This window comes from Ambystoma mexicanum, chromosome 7q (assembly GCF_040938575.1).
Source record: "Ambystoma mexicanum isolate Mex_15411 chromosome 7q, UKY_AmexF1_1, whole genome shotgun sequence".
Taxonomy (NCBI): domain Eukaryota; kingdom Metazoa; phylum Chordata; class Amphibia; order Caudata; family Ambystomatidae; genus Ambystoma; species Ambystoma mexicanum.
This window is the reverse complement of record NC_090941.1, coordinates 690,892,245-690,907,798: the sequence shown is the minus strand read 5'-3', so window position 1 is coordinate 690,907,798 and position 15,554 is coordinate 690,892,245. Positions and strand designations below refer to the sequence as shown.

The window sequence follows — 15,554 nt, the reverse complement described above, 5'->3', positions numbered from 1 at the left end:
CGCCCTCCTGTATAGATCTGGTTCAGTACTTAATCTGTGGAAGTATCTTCTGTTGCAACCCAATAAAAGGAGTTTATTGCAGAACTTTTCAACACTAGGTAGGGCAGTGTTTCAATACCCCCTTACAGGACCTTGTCAGGTGTCTTGACCCACGTTTGAATTATTATGCTACAACATTTGGTGCTGTGGGCTTAGAAAATCCAAGATGGCCGAAAAGCCCACATTTGCGCCAGAATCCAGGAAAACCGCGCAGTTTTTGCGCACACCAAAATGGTCGCCTGACCTGCCACTCACCAGTGCGAGCGTGATGGGCCAGAAGTGCCACGAGCGAAATCAGTGCAATGAAATATGGTGCTGTTCAAAATCTGTTTTAATTAATGTCAAAAATTGCTAAAATCATGGGCAAAAAACCACCAAACACAAATCCAACTTCTGGTTGGGTGTTCTACATTACTCCACTGCAGAATCCACATCAATACAATGTTAGCCAGAATCATATGTTATCAAGTAAAATCCCCTTTTTGAAATGTATTAATTCAAGACAGCTCCCAAAAATGGGTGCAGTACCGGCGCTTGACACTAACCGACGCTAGCGATCTAAACTCTGACAGGAGACCGGTATTTCAGGAGCTGAAAAGGAACCTGAGTTAGCTGGAAACTTCAAAGCCTTGCTGGTCAATGAGAAGCCTTCACACCTTAGAACTCCTCACAAGAAGGCAGTTTGATTAATTAAAAGTTCAAGAGGCCTCGGTCCATGGGAAGCATTCCCACCTGCTCTCACCACCAACAGCACAGGATATCGCCTTGACATGTAAATTAGGAGGGGAGGAGAATTTCCCTGCAGCCTGGAGGAAAGAGACAATAGCTTCTTTCAACTGAATAGGATATGCTGATTTGAGGTGTAATAGTTAACAGTTGCTCTGGGGGAAGGAAAGACATTTGATCTCTGAAGCCAAGTTCCCGGGGGCAGGGACAAGCAAATGGGTGTACTGAAGGAGAGGCAAATGTATGTTTTATTAAATTGCTTATAAAATATTGTATGAAGCTGACAAAAATGTCCAATTTGGGGATTCTTAATATGAGAAATGTCCCCACATTTTGAGACTAAGCTCAACGTTGTGGGATGTTCTGAGACTAAACCCCGGGATTTATCAATATTGCAGACACGGGGGTTTATGCTAGAAAAATGAAAACTTACTGTAATATGCATAGAGGGGGTGGGGGGGTGTACCTCCGTGGAAGATTTGATGAAAAACCAACATGGTTTTTCAACACCCACTAAAGGCGCAAAATGTTGTCATTTTTTAACCCAAGCTCTCAGGAACATGGGGCTTGAACAGAGAACTGTATTGAATTAATCTGGGATGTGTACATGTATTCTTAACAACTTGTGTACCTTGGAAACATGCTTGATTATGAAAAATTGGGTTCTCAGTAAAAGCAAAGGGGCGTTTCTTCAATAGATTGTAAAATGTAGCAACACTCTGACTCACAACTCTGTCATCCAAATTCATGCACTATCCAGAGACCCGAACTTAGAAAACCAGACTCCAGAACTTTGAAGCAGAAGGCCTACTGCAAGCGAAAAGTATTCTCAGCTGGCCTTACAATTTTGTAAACTGATTTACCCCATACTTCCAAGGGGCACATCAGAATAAAACAGCCGGGCTGTGCTTTTTGATTCTAGCCAAGAACTTTTGCCAGAACCAGATCCAGAGAGCAGTGCTGTATCCAGAACCACAGACCAGACTGCTGTGCAGTGCCAAGCACTTTTGCCAGAACCAGAGGTCCAGACCAACAGAGCAGAGAGAACCGCAGCTAAACCTGTTGACCAGATCTGTGACAAGGCCCATTCCTTCCAAAATTAGGAGTGAGTATCCAACCAGAGCTGTGCAAAACCAATCTCTTAGTTTAAAATAATCTAATTCAAACCATTTCCACCTATTTAGAACTGCATAGAAATCGTGTGTCCATTCTGTGATTTCAAACCTGTGAAAGTGTCATTTGTCATTTGAATCTTACTTTATTTCTGAGAATCTACCTCCACTAAATTGTCTCTATCTTTTGAACCACACGAACTAGGAGCGAGATTTAACTTTCATGTTAAAGCTAAGAACCTAAGCTTTACAACAAGCCATTCACATGCTGTGCATAGGTCCGACATCCAGTGGTCACTGCAGAGTATTGCATTTTGTTTTTCGTAGTCGAAAAGGGGACGTCGACAAGGCGTGTCTCTAACACTATCCCTATAGTGACGTGCGTTGTACCCACAATCCCTCATGGGTCGAGGTCCCTCTGTTTGTATTTTTTCTGCCCTGAGGGAGCCTTCTATACGTGAGTGAGTACAGAAAAGAGAGAGAGATGTAGAAAGGTATCTATGTTCCTTCCATCCGAGCGGGGAGGAAGGGTGGGCGCATGTGAATCTAATCAGATACAACCATCAGAAATGCTTTTACGTTAAGTAATGCATTGTCTTCTGATGTTTGTTAATCTGCTTAGAATCACATGCTGTGCATAGACTAGCGAGCAGTACCCGGAGTTGGCGGTGGGTTATGAGAAGGAACAGTAGAGAAAAGATGTCTTAATACTGCCTGTCCCACCTGGGAGTCAGATCTAGAGTGTGCATCTAGACAGTAGTGTTTTGTAAAGGTGTGCACAGAACTCCAGGTAGCCGCTTTGCAGATGGACTCAAGGGGAACATTTGTAATGAACGCTATGGAAGCCCCAGTGCCTCGAGTAGAATGTGCTCTTGGCTTGAAGGGTAGTTCTCTCTTAGCAAGAGTGTAACAGAGAGTGATGCATTGAACAATCCATCTAGATATATTGGACTTTGAGACTGCATCTCCTTCTCTTCCTGCTGCCACCGAGACAAAGAACTGATTAGTCTTTCTCAGTGGCCTGGTTCTTTCCATGTAGAACATGACAGCTCTGCGTACATCTAGTGTATGCAGACTTTTTTCTCCCAAGCTGGAAGGGTTTTGAAAGAACGTTGGTAGTTCTATTGACTGGTTTACATGGAATTTCGAGATGAATTTTGGTGCAAACCTTGGGTGTGTGCGTAGAACCACCTTATCCTTGTGAACTGTTACGAAGGGGTCTAGAACTGAAAGAGCCTGTAGTTCACTTCTCTCCTAATGGAGGTGATAGCTATTAGGAAAGCAGTCTTAAGAGTGAGGTCTTTAAGAGTTGCCTTGTGCATGGGTTCAAAAGGCGAGCCCATGAGTCTAGAAAGTACCACATTTAAGTCCCATCTGGGAGCTCGGATAGCTATCGGAGGGTGTATTCTCTTTACCCCCTCCATGAAGGCCTTGATAACTGGTATCTTCCACCACGACACTTTAAGTTGGGAAGTGGTGTATGCAGAAAGTGCCGCCAGATGGACTTTAATGGAATTGAACACTAGACCTGAATCCAGTAAATGGGTCAAGTACAGAACAATGTGTGTGGGAGAGCAGTCAACCGGGTTGATGCTCTTACCTCTACACCAGATGACAAATCTTTTCCACTTGCTAGAATAGCAGTGGCGAGTATTAGGTTTTCTGGCTTCCCTGAGGATGTCCATACATCTCTGCGGGAGTTGTAGATGTCCAAATTCTATGATCTCAGGAGCCAGGCTGCTAAGTTCATGGTCTGAGGGCATGGATGCAGTGTCCTGCCCTTGTCCTGTGACAGCATGTTGTACGGGCAGGGAGGTTTCACTGGGGGAGATAGGGACATCTCTATCAAGTGAGCGAACCATGGCTGCCGGGCCCACATTGGGGCCACTAGTATCATGGTAACTTGCTCCTGGTGCATCTTGTGCACCACTTTGTTGAGAAGGGGAGTCGGGGGAAAGGCGTAAACAAATTTCCCTGACCATTGAATCGACAGACCGTTCCCCTTGGACTGGTTCTGGGGGTACCTGGAGGCGTAACTTTGGCATTGTGAGTTCTCCAGAGTTGCGAACAGGTCTATTTCCGGGAATCCCCATTGCGTGAAGACGTCTAAGACGATGTCTTCGTGCAATCGCCATTCGTACTCTTCGGGCAGGGGGAAGTCTCTGCTGAGTTCGTCTGCTAGCAGATTGAGTTCCCCTGGTACGTGTTGTGACAGTAGGAACATGTTATGTTTGAGAGCCCACTTCCATATATTCTGGGACAGCTTGGACAGTCCTGGAGAGTGGGTGCCCCCCTGCTTGTTGATGTAGTACATGGCTGTGGTGCTGTCTGTAAGGACCATCACTGTCTTCCCTTGTAGGTGTTCCTGGAAGGCTTTTAGTGCTTTGAACACCGCCAGTAGCTCCAGTAGGTTTATGTGCTTGGATGCTACGTTCGGAGTCCACACTCCGTGAGCAGTCTGATGGGATAGGTGAGCCCCCCATACTGTGAGGGATGCGTCCGTGGTTAGAGTGGCCTTCACCGTGGGTGTGGCAAAGGGTTTCCCTATTATCAGGTTTTCCTTTGTCCACCACCGTAGCGAGAGAACCAAGGCTTGCGAGACCACCACTAGATCGTCCCATTGTCCGCTGGCCTGACACCACTGGCTGTTGAGCCACTCTTGCATTGGGCGCATGCGCAGGCGCGCGTGAGGTACCAAATAAATACACGACGCCATCATTCCTAGCAATCGCATCGCTTTGCGCACCGTCACCTCTCGACCCGCCACATATTGGGGGATCTGAAACAGCATGTTTTGGACCCTCTCATTGGAGGGGAAGACGAGGCCGTCCTTTGTTCGAATTAGAGCCCCTAGGAATTGTTTGACTTGGCTGGGGTCTAAGCTGGACTTCTTCTTGTTGATGGAGAAGCCTAGGTGGAACAAAAGGTCTACAGTCTTTTGGGTGTTTGAGAAGCATGTCTCGTAAGAATCCCCTGTTATGAGCCAGTTGTCGAGGTAAGGGTATACTGGGATGGATAACCTGCACAGGTGGGCCGCTGCCACTGCCAGTACTTTCGTGAATACCCTTGGTGCAGATGCTATGCCGAAGGGTAGCACTCTGAACTGGTAGTGTTTGCCCTCTATCATGAACCTGAGGTATTTTCTGTGCGCTGGCAACATTAAAATATGAAAGTATGCATCTTTCATGTCCAGTGTTGTCATGTAATCTCCCTGTGATAGCAGTGGGATCACTTCCTGTAAGGTCACCATACGAAACTTTTGGGGTTTGACAAACTTGTTCGCTGGGCGCAGATCTAATACAGGGCGCATGGTTAGATCCTTTTTGGGTACAACGAAGTACACTGAATAAATACCTTCCATTACCTGAGATAGAGGCAAGACCTCTATGGCTCCTTTTTCCAGCAGTTGGTCCACTTCTTGGAGAAGGATGGTGAGGTGTTCTGGTGTCATGCGGCGTCCCCTCGGGGGTCTGTATGTTGGGGAACTGTTGAACTCTATACAGTAGCCGCGGGCTACGGTGGAAAGTACCCAGCGGTCTGGTGTTATTCCCTCCCATGCTGGAAGAAAGGATGTTAACCGGCCACCGACCGGCGTTGCATGGGAGGGGACGCGAATCTTCGCGTCACTTGGTGGTGTTGTTCGCTTGGGAGCCTCTGGGGGTGGAACCCCGGCCTCTTCCCTTGCCACGGCGTTGACCCCTTTGATTGTACTGGCCGCTATTACCCTGGTAGTTGCTGGCAGAATACTGTTGTTGTTGGTTTTGTTGCTGGCGTTGTCCACGAAAAAAGCGCTTTTTACCAAATCCCCGCCTGTTAGGGGGTTTTGAAATTTGGTCTAAGGTCTTTGTTGTATCAAATTCTTTCTTCGCGTTCTCCAGCGCGTCATCCACTGCTCTCCCAAAGAGGTTGGACTCCTCCATGGGTTTATTAATAAGGGACGCTTGTGTTTCCGCCTTAAATCCGGAATTGCGAAGCCAGACGTGACGCTTCAGTAAAATTCCTTGTACCAAAGTGCGGCCAGCCATCTCTGCTGCATCAAGGGTATTCTTGACGATGCTTTGATTGACCAGAGAGCCCTCGTTAACTGTAGCCAGTAAACGAGTCCTTAGGGGTTCGGGAACTTCTTCGATGTCCTGTTTGAGCTTAGCCCATTGAGCATCGGCATAGCTTGCCAATAGGGTATTATTATTGGCGATTCTGGTAGAGAATGCTGCAGAGGTGGTGATTCTCTTGGCTAGGGCATACAGCTTCTTCCCCTCTTTATCTAGGGGTGCCTCGCTAGTAGATAGTGGGACTCCTGCCCTTTTCCTGGTGTTGGTCACGACCAGGGAGTCCGGGATTGAGTGACCCTTAATATATAATGGGTCTGATTGAGAGGGAGAGAACAGTTTCTCAATCCTCGGATTGACCCCTCTCACCAATGCAGGAGTGGAAAGAGAAGGTGTAATACGTCTCTTAACTGAGGCGAGGATGGGTATAATCTGGCTAGTGGGGGGTTTTTCTTTGATAATCCTCTCCACAAAATCGGTGTCTGGGGTGACCTCCCCAGTTTCGATTTTGAAATGTGCTGCTGCCTTCTTCAGCAGTGCATTGAAGGTGGGTTGATCATCGACAGGCGAAGGGTTCCTGACTAGTGTAGTTTCAGTAGACCTGATGACTATACTGCTACTGCCTGTGTCAGTCGACCTAGCCGGTGACTGCCAGGGATTTGGGTCGCCCTCGCCTGTGTCTTCCTGGAATCCCTCCTCACATAGGTTAGTTTCCTCGTGAAAACCTTCCTCTTCTTGTTGGTCCTCAACATAGGTGAACTCATCTTCCTCCTGGAAGAAGGTGTCTTCCTCAGTGGGATTGTAAGAGTATATGTCCTCCTGTATGGGGTTATAAAACTTCTGGTATTTAGCCCTTGGACTCTCCAGGAGTGCCTCCCTTGGTCTCTTGGGTGCCCTGTCTTCTGGGATGGACATGAACCTATCTAGTTTGTCCATACAGGCCTGGAACCTTTTTCAAAGGTCCACTGAGGTCGGCCAGGACGGTCTGGGTAAGAAAAAGGAGTTTCTTCCTCCTGTAATTGTAATTGTCTGGTTCTGTCCCATAACGTCGAAGAAAGAGAGCCTTCGCCTTCTGAGTAGCCTTCTTGCTGGCTAGGGCCTTCTGTCGGCGTCGGGAACTGGCCTGATCTGTTTTCCGGCGCTTTCGGCGTATCTTTGGCCTTGTGCACGGTTTTCGGCGTTTCACTCGCCGTACGTCTCTGGCCGTCCTTAGATGCTATGCGCGTGAGGCTTTCGGCGATCATTCTCTCCTCCGAGGGATCGGTCGCCATCGCGCTATGTAACGTCGAGCCTTTGCTCGTCGAGTCCTTGCCCGTCGAGTCCTTGCTCGTCGAGTCCTTGGTCGTCGAGTCCTTGTTGGCAACGTGAGCGCTCTTGCGATGCGTGTCGCCGGAGGTTTTGGTGTTAGCGTCCTTATTTTTAGAGTGCCCAGTCGCCTGTCGCGGAAGCGGTGGCGGGGAGGGCTGACGACCCTTACGGTCGGCGGAAGACGCCGGTGGGCCCGGCGTCCCCGTTGGCGCTATGGCTACCTTCGTCTTCGACGAATGTGTGCCGGGGGTATGTGCTTTGGTGTTTTTCCGTGTGCGTCCTTGTCGCCGGGGTGTTCATCCCCATAAACTTGGCGTGAGCCGGGCTTGTCGGGCCGGGGACGGACGACGAGGAGCGTGAACGCTCCTTTGAGAGGTCTACAGCCTCCGTTACGGGGGCCGTGTAGTCACTGTCCTCGTCACAATCGGTGGCAGCGGCAGCGGGCGAGGTGTCAGGCCTAGACATGGCGTAGGCCGCCCACCTTTTGACCCTGCGGTCTTTTAGAGTTTTGGGCTTTAGTAATTTACAGGCCGCACAGCCGTCCTCCTGGTGATCGAGGGGTAAGCAACGGTTGCACCGTTTGTGCTTATCCTTCCAGGTATATTTACCCTTGCAAATCGGGCAAAACCTAAATGGCGTCCTCTCCATAGCTGAGGGTAATAAGTGTGACTATGACCTCGAAAGAGAGGGAGGGGAAAGAGAAAGGCATTCTTAAAGAGAAGAAAGAAAGACCACAAAACCCCACTCTGCCTACTGTGTATGGCCGGCGAGGCCAGGCCACGTGTTCGGCAGCGCCGAAGGATCCCCTCCGCTCGTCCTTCCGTCGAAGATCTTGCTCGGCGGAGAAACGGCTCTGCGTCGAGGGAGGGATCTACGTTATTGATATTAATAACAAACGACCAAAGGTCGAAGAAACTATTTGGCAGTGTCTCTCGAGGAGCTCCGCATAAAGGCGACCAGTAGCTGGGCGGAAAAAAACAATCTGAGGGACCTCGACGCGTGAGGGATTGTGGGTACAACGCACGTCACTATAGGGATAGTGTTACAGACACGCCCTGTCGACGTCCCCTTTTCGACTACGAAAAACAAAATGCAATACTCCGCAGTGACCACTGGATGTCGGACCTATGCACAGCATGTGATTCTAAGCAGATTAACAAACATCAGAAATTAATTTATTCATAAAAGTGTGATATATATATATTGTTTAATTTTTCAATAAATCTTTTAATTTGCAAAACAAACCTACTTCTTGTCTCAGTGAGGTCAGGGGGATTCAAAGAGAGGGGCGTTATATAAGGGTTGATCATCCAGATTATAACTTGTCATAAAAATATATAAATAAGGGCTTCCCTTGGGCATCCAGACCAGGCATTGACTTAGTTGGAGTGCTTTACTGAAGTCACTTAACAACCTACAAACTACGGACCACACTCTCGGAACTGTTGAGGAAGGACAACACCTCGACTCACCAGTGGGTGGCAGAGTCAGTGTTTCTGGTTCACTGGGCTAGACGTCAATCAGCTGGAACCCCTATTGTTTCATCTGTTGTCCCACAGGGATGCTGCCACAATGGATTACTCCAGGAATATAAGAGTATCCCCCTGACAGAGGCACAGTGTGTTGTGGAGCTCGAGGATGGTCACCTACTCTAAGGCTTCATGTTGAATGGTCATGAGGAATGTATCTGATCTGCTAATTGACAAAATACCACAAGCAGTAAATACTGCATGATTATGAGTTGGGAATCCGTATAGGATTTCTGACAATATTTGTCTCCGCCTATAAAGTAGAGGTACAGATTTTAAACATTCCCAACATGGTTAAAACCTGTTATCCCTTAAGTGAAGGGATGAACCACCACACCTCTTCATTTTAGGGGACATAAATGGCAGGGGAACACTCAAAGAGTGAAGTTTTGGGATTCAAAGATCACCCCCTTTGCTGAAAAATGCACCAAAGGTTCTGTAAATATACATGAAATGGTATAATAGCACTATGATCAGCTACTGTAACATATACATGTCCATACCCCAAACAGGGATGCAGTTTTTTACAATGACAAATACAACACATATTTTCTAAAATACGGTTTGCAGTAGTTCAGAAACTCTGCATGTTGTATTGTTGGTTAATACTGCAGCGATCTGCATATCTCACATCATGCAAGTATGCTGGTTACCACATTTGTAAATCGAAAAAAAGGAAAATCACCTAAACTTGTAACGAGTCCAAGTGAACGCACACAATTTAAATTGCGAAAGCTGACACAGAATGTGGCCTATAGGTAGTCACCATAGTAAACTTAAAACACATTTTCATAATTTCCACAATCACAAAAATGTTAGCCCTCCAAGGACAGACATGCATAAACACAGCTAAGGAAGCTGGGCGTTTGACACGTCATTTCCTAGACAGGCCGATAGGCAGACCATAGACGTACCTGGTGATTAGCATCCACATGAAGGACAACTCACTGGCATTCAGAACAACACAAGTAAAACACATCTCTCTTACATATTTCTACTACATAGAAGTCTACAGCCTGCAGCTCTCAAGATGCTTTGAACTCAGACTCATGATCCTTTACCAGAGACTATGCAGTCTACGCTTGATGGGAATTTTAGTCCAAAACATATGGCAAACCAAAGGTTGCAGGCCCTTGCTAGTCCTAACATGTGAAGAAGTGCTTTAGAAATATTACAGAAACCGGTGCAAATAATACATAAGATCATAACCACAGAGTTGTCTTCATAAATGCACATTTCCCAGTAATTTAAATCCTCTTGTAGTTCTTGTTATTAAAGTATAAAAGAAGACCCTATTTTTTGTGGGGGAGAACCTTCGAGGGTCAGAAACATATATGTAAAAATATTTTCAATTTATTACAAAGCTTATAAAAGGCACAATCTAAAAAGAACCAGTAAAGGTATCTAAAAAATTGAACAGTATGCAAATTATGAAAAACGTATCAAATACAATTCATAAACACAAGTGGGGTTAGTACATGTTTTGATGTTCTTATTATTAAGGCTTCCTTATTACATGTATAGCCATTGTGTAACTTTCTTCTGGGATACTCTAGACCATACACATCTTGGATCCTGTGGGAACCCAACTGCAACCGTCAATGCCTCTCTTTCAAACCACATAGCTACATAGTTTGGTTTTTACTATAATAAGAAGGGTGAACTATAATGACCAATTAAAATATTGCTCTGCCTAAAAAATACAGTTCAGCAGAAGGCTGTCCTTTTGGTGTTTAAAACTTTTCAACAAAGCTGCTAAAGGCTGCACAAAGCATGTGGAAACAATGCCACTTTGTTAGGTTCTGGATGCAATAAATGAAATATCTGACTTGAAGTAGCTTGAAATCAACCCATTAGTGATCACGTGTGGGTGACCAGAGAGGGGGACTCAGAGAAAAGCAACAGAAGCAGGGGGAACCAGGTGAAAATGAACAATCTGTCTCTAACCCCTGGGGTCATTGTGATTCCATAGGTGAATGCAGGAGTCCTCTGCCATAACCCTCCACAGGCAGAAAATGCACTTTGAACACCGACTTATGTTGATGCACGCACAGGTGTGTTCAGTAATGGCAACCACTATACATTGCGATGGTAATTAGAGAAATCCCTTTGGGCATTTGCATAAATAAGGGGGCGCTTTCTGGGCATTTTGAAGCATATCCCAAATTCACAAATGGCATGCCTGCTTTTTCACAGAGTGCAGCTGTGTCAACTGTGGACTATAGGGATTGAGGGCTGTCTCTGTTAGCTGGTGTCCTCCTTTTTCCAGGGCAGTACCCAGCTAACAAGCATGAGTTACAATGAATGTCAGAGGTTGGCCAAAGTGCACCGATGAACCCAGGGGTGACACATGTACACAACACCCCCTCCCACCTGGGGTACATACGTTCAATATACAAAGCATTCACAAGGCAGTGGAAGGAGAAAGAGTGTCATGTAGACGTTGTGGTTTGTTTGAGGAATTTTAGAAAGAAGATAGAGGGTAAGCAGTATCAATGGAAAGGTTAGAGGAACTCTTGGGAAAACATGATGACAATAGCAGCTTCAAAATAGTTGCATTCACTAACCCTTATCATCCATCAGCCTGGTGAAAGAATGACATTCAGAATGAGAACAGGAGCGTATCTACAGCCATTTGCAATCACTGCCCATATTTAGTTATACACACTACAACATTCACTACAGTCCTGTGGAGCCCTGCAATTACGCTTTATAGATGTCCCTGTGTTTAGAATCTTTAAATCTTTCATAATGACATTCTTATAGGATATAGCAGTGTATGTTTGTACGCATACCAAGCCATATGATGTATTGCACCGAGTGCTTGACATAGAGGGTCATCATAAATTAGGGTAAGTCACCCTATTTTATGTATTAAGTAACAGTTAGGGAATCTTATGAAATGCATTCCCCTACCATAGTATGAGACAGTAATATGTATCCTTGCAGATAAAAGGAGAAGAGAAATTATGTAAGAAAAAGGAATACACATTCAGAATTGACCCCCTGAGCTAGAAGCCAAGAAGAAAAAAAGGCCCCTTAAGAATGTTGGTGTGCTAGGGATGAGAATTTGACAGAAACATGTACATGTAGGGCTAATTGTAGCCCTACATTTACATGTAGGGCTACATGTACATGTACATGTAGCATTGGAACATGTTCCCTGTTCTTCTGGCCGCGGAGGTGGTCTGCCTTCTCTTTCGGCCACACTTCACCTTCTCTCCATCCCCTACTTCTCTACCTACCTTCCCTTCCTTTGAATTCATGTTAAGAATCTTTAACTCTCCTCATGCTATCTCATTCCTTATCATCTTCCGCCCCCCTGGTCCACTCTGCTCCTTTTATGAGGACATTGACCATCTCCTCGGCCTCATTTCCCCCAGCCCCACTCCTCTACTTGTACTTGGTGACTTTAATCTCCAACTCTCTTCGAACCCTCCCTCCTCTCCTCTCTTCTCCATTCTTGACTCCTACTTCCTCTCTCCCCTCTTCTCCTCTCCCCTCCTACTCACCAATAAGGCTCTACCATTGACCTCATCTTTACTTCCTCTCTCATTGTCTCCCCCGTATCCTCCCTTCCCACCTACTTGTCTGATCACTCCCTACTTTCTTTTTCCCTCTCCCCTCCCTCCCCTTCTCCTCCTCCCCCTCCTTCCTCTACCTCGTTCTTCCGGTGCGACCTACGTGGCTTTAACCCCGCTCTATTTCTTACATCTCTCTCCTCTTCCCTACCCCCCATTTCCCACTTCTCCTCTCTCTCCGCCTCTGATGCCTCCTCCATCCTAACTTAATTTCTCTCTTCTTCTCCTGATCTTCTCTAACCCCTCTACTCATTTTGCCCCTCTCACCGTCCTGCTCAACCTTGGCTTTCTTCTCATCTCTCCTCCATGCGCCGCCTCCTCAGGCGCCTTGAGCGTCAATGGCTCAAACACCCAACCCCCTCTAACCAATCTGCATACTTCTCCTATCATACCCTCTACGACTCGTGCCTCAACTCCTCTAAACGCACCTACTTCTCTGACCTTCTCCAGTCTCAATCCTCCCACCCTCACCGCATTTTTCAAACTTTAGCCCATCTTCTCTCTCCATCTACTCCTGATCCCTCCATCGCCTCTTCTCTCTCTGCTACTGATCTTGCCTCCTTCTTTTCTAACAAAGTCCTCAACCTTCGTCAAACTATTCTCTCCTCCCCTCCTACTCTCCTCCTCCTTCTCCTCCCCCTACTTTTCTATGTCCTCCTTCTCTCCCGTCACTCATTGTGATGTTACCCTCCGCCTAAACATCACTCATCCTACTACTTCTCCTGCTGACCCCATTCCTACACCCCCTCCACCTGAAAATCTACCCCCTCCTTATACCCTACCTTACCTCCTTCTTCAACATCTGCCTCTCAACTTCCACTTTTCCTACTCCTTTTAAGCATGCGACTATCAACCCTATTCTCAAAAAACCTTCTGCTAATCCCCATATTGCTTCCAACTATCGCCCCATCTCTCTCCTACCTTTCCTCTCCAAACTTCTTTTAGGCATTGTCTATTCTCAACTCTCTTCCTTCATCTCTAACCACTCCCTCCTTCCCGCTACCCAATCCGGCTTCCGCCCACTGCACACCACTGAAACTGCTCTCACCTCTGTTCTTAACTCTCTCCTCTCTGCACGCTACTCAAAACACTCCTCCATTCTTATTCTACTTGACCTTTCCACCGCTTTTGATACTGTTGACCATCCTCTTCTCCTCAATTCCCTCTCATTTGGCTTCAAGGACACTGTTCTTAACTGGCTCTCTTCTTATCTCTCTAATCGCTCTTTTTCTGTTTCCTGGGGTGGCTCCTCCTCCCCGTCATATATTCTTATAACCACGGAGTTCCCCAAGGTTCTGTCCTTGGCCCCTTTCTTTTCTCTCTCTACACTTCCTTCTTAGCTCCTATCATCTCCTCCTTTGGCATCTCGCATCATTTCTATGCAAATGATACCCAGCTGTTCCTCTCCTTCTCTTCTTTCTCTCCCGACATTCATGATAAACTATCTTCTTGCCTTTCTGCTATCAAATCCTGGATGTCCTCTCACTTCCTCACTCTTAATACTGAAAAACCTGAACTCCTCTTCTTCCCTGCCAACACTCTTCCTCCACCCTCCCGCTTCCATTCTCTTTCCCCCCTCCCAGCTCTCCTTCTCTCCCCATGCCCGTAACCTTGGTCTTCATATTGACCATCACCTCTCTCTATCTCAGCACATTTCTCTTACTGCCAAGTCTTGTCACTTTCACCTCTACAACATACGTAAAATTCGACCCCTCCTTACCTTTCACGCTACTAAACTTTTAATTACCTCCCTCATCTTCTCCAGACTCTTCTACTGTTCCTCCCTTCTCTTTGGACTCCCCTACTCTCATCTCTCCCCACTCAAATCCATCTACCACTCTGCCATCCGTTCCATCTGCCTTCTCTCACCTCTTGATTCCATCTCCTCTTCTCTCACCTCTCTAGGTTGCTCTCTTTTCACTCCCAGCTCAAATTCAAGTTCCTCTGTCTTGTTTTCAAATCCCTCTATGGTCTTGCCCCCCCACCTCTCCTCCCTTCTCACCTTCTATACCCCTTCTCGTTCTTTCCGCTCTGCTAATCTTTTCCTACTCTCTCCTCCTCCACCTCCCTGTGCCCCCTCCCGCTTCCGATCTTTCCAACTCCTTGCTCCCTTCCACTGGAACCGCCTCCCCCTTCACATCCGCTCATCCCCCTCCTACCCTTCCTTTCGCTCTTCTCTCAAATCTTATCTTTTTCACTCACCTCCATAGCATCCTTCGTTTCCTCTCGTTCTTCTCCCTCCCCCTCATTCCTCACCTCCTACCTAGCTCTCCTTACCCTCTCCATTCTCTCTACCTCCTTCCTCCTCACCCCCTACTCTCATCTAGTCCCACTCTTTCCTCTCCTCTTCCTCACACACTCTTGTAATCCCTCTTACTCCCGTTCTTACCTCCACTAACACCTACCATTCCCTCACACACCTCTGCCCCTCCCTACTCCCTCCTCACCTCTGCAATATTGTAAATTGTTCTTTATACTGTTTTCGAGTTGTGATTCAATTGCCATCTTATGCTTGTTGTATTTTTCTTGTTCTCATGTAAAGCACTTTGGATCAATAAAATACAAATACAAATAATAGAAGAGGCCTATCTGCTAAATACAGAGAGAGCTGGAGTATTTAATTTGTAAATTAGGAGGAAGGAGCTTTGAACAATTACAAAATACATGTTGCAGAATGTTGAAATACAATTGTTGAAATACAATTGTATTTGTTTTATTGATCTAAATTCATTTGTGCGGATATTTAGGCAAATGTGTAATGTGTATTGTTATGCCCTTTATGTTTATATGGCACCATGGCAGTTTGATATCTTAGTACAGCAATATGTTGATGGATTGACATAGCATGGAGGCTGTTATTGTGATGTTGTTGTAATTGAAGTTTTAAAAATAGATTTGTATCAAATACATTAATTTGGAGGTAAATGGCGATTTCTGTAGGATTACACACTGTGAATTAAAATCCACAGCAACCTCATATCGGTTTTAGGTACAGTAGGTGGCCGGCCACTGATATGGGGAGAATCTGGCAGCCCTTAAATGTTTTTAAAGAGAAATAGTGGGCAGGGTCCTCTTTAGTGGCAGCTCTAACATGGCTGCCAAATCAGTAATGTGGGCAACCCTTCAGTCTCCAGGACATGTGGGCATTTAAGTGACTACAGCCACAGAATGCTCTGCCTTTCTTTGTGTTTGTGTCACTTGGGCCTCAAA

General features: G+C 46.3%; 1 protein-coding gene across 2 annotated transcripts in view; it reads right to left on the bottom strand.

The window, feature by feature from the left end:
- Positions 1 to 15,554, bottom strand: part of SACS (sacsin molecular chaperone) — a 669,847-nt gene that overhangs the window by 122,384 nt on the left and 531,909 nt on the right. The gene's annotated exons all lie outside the window — the stretch shown is intronic.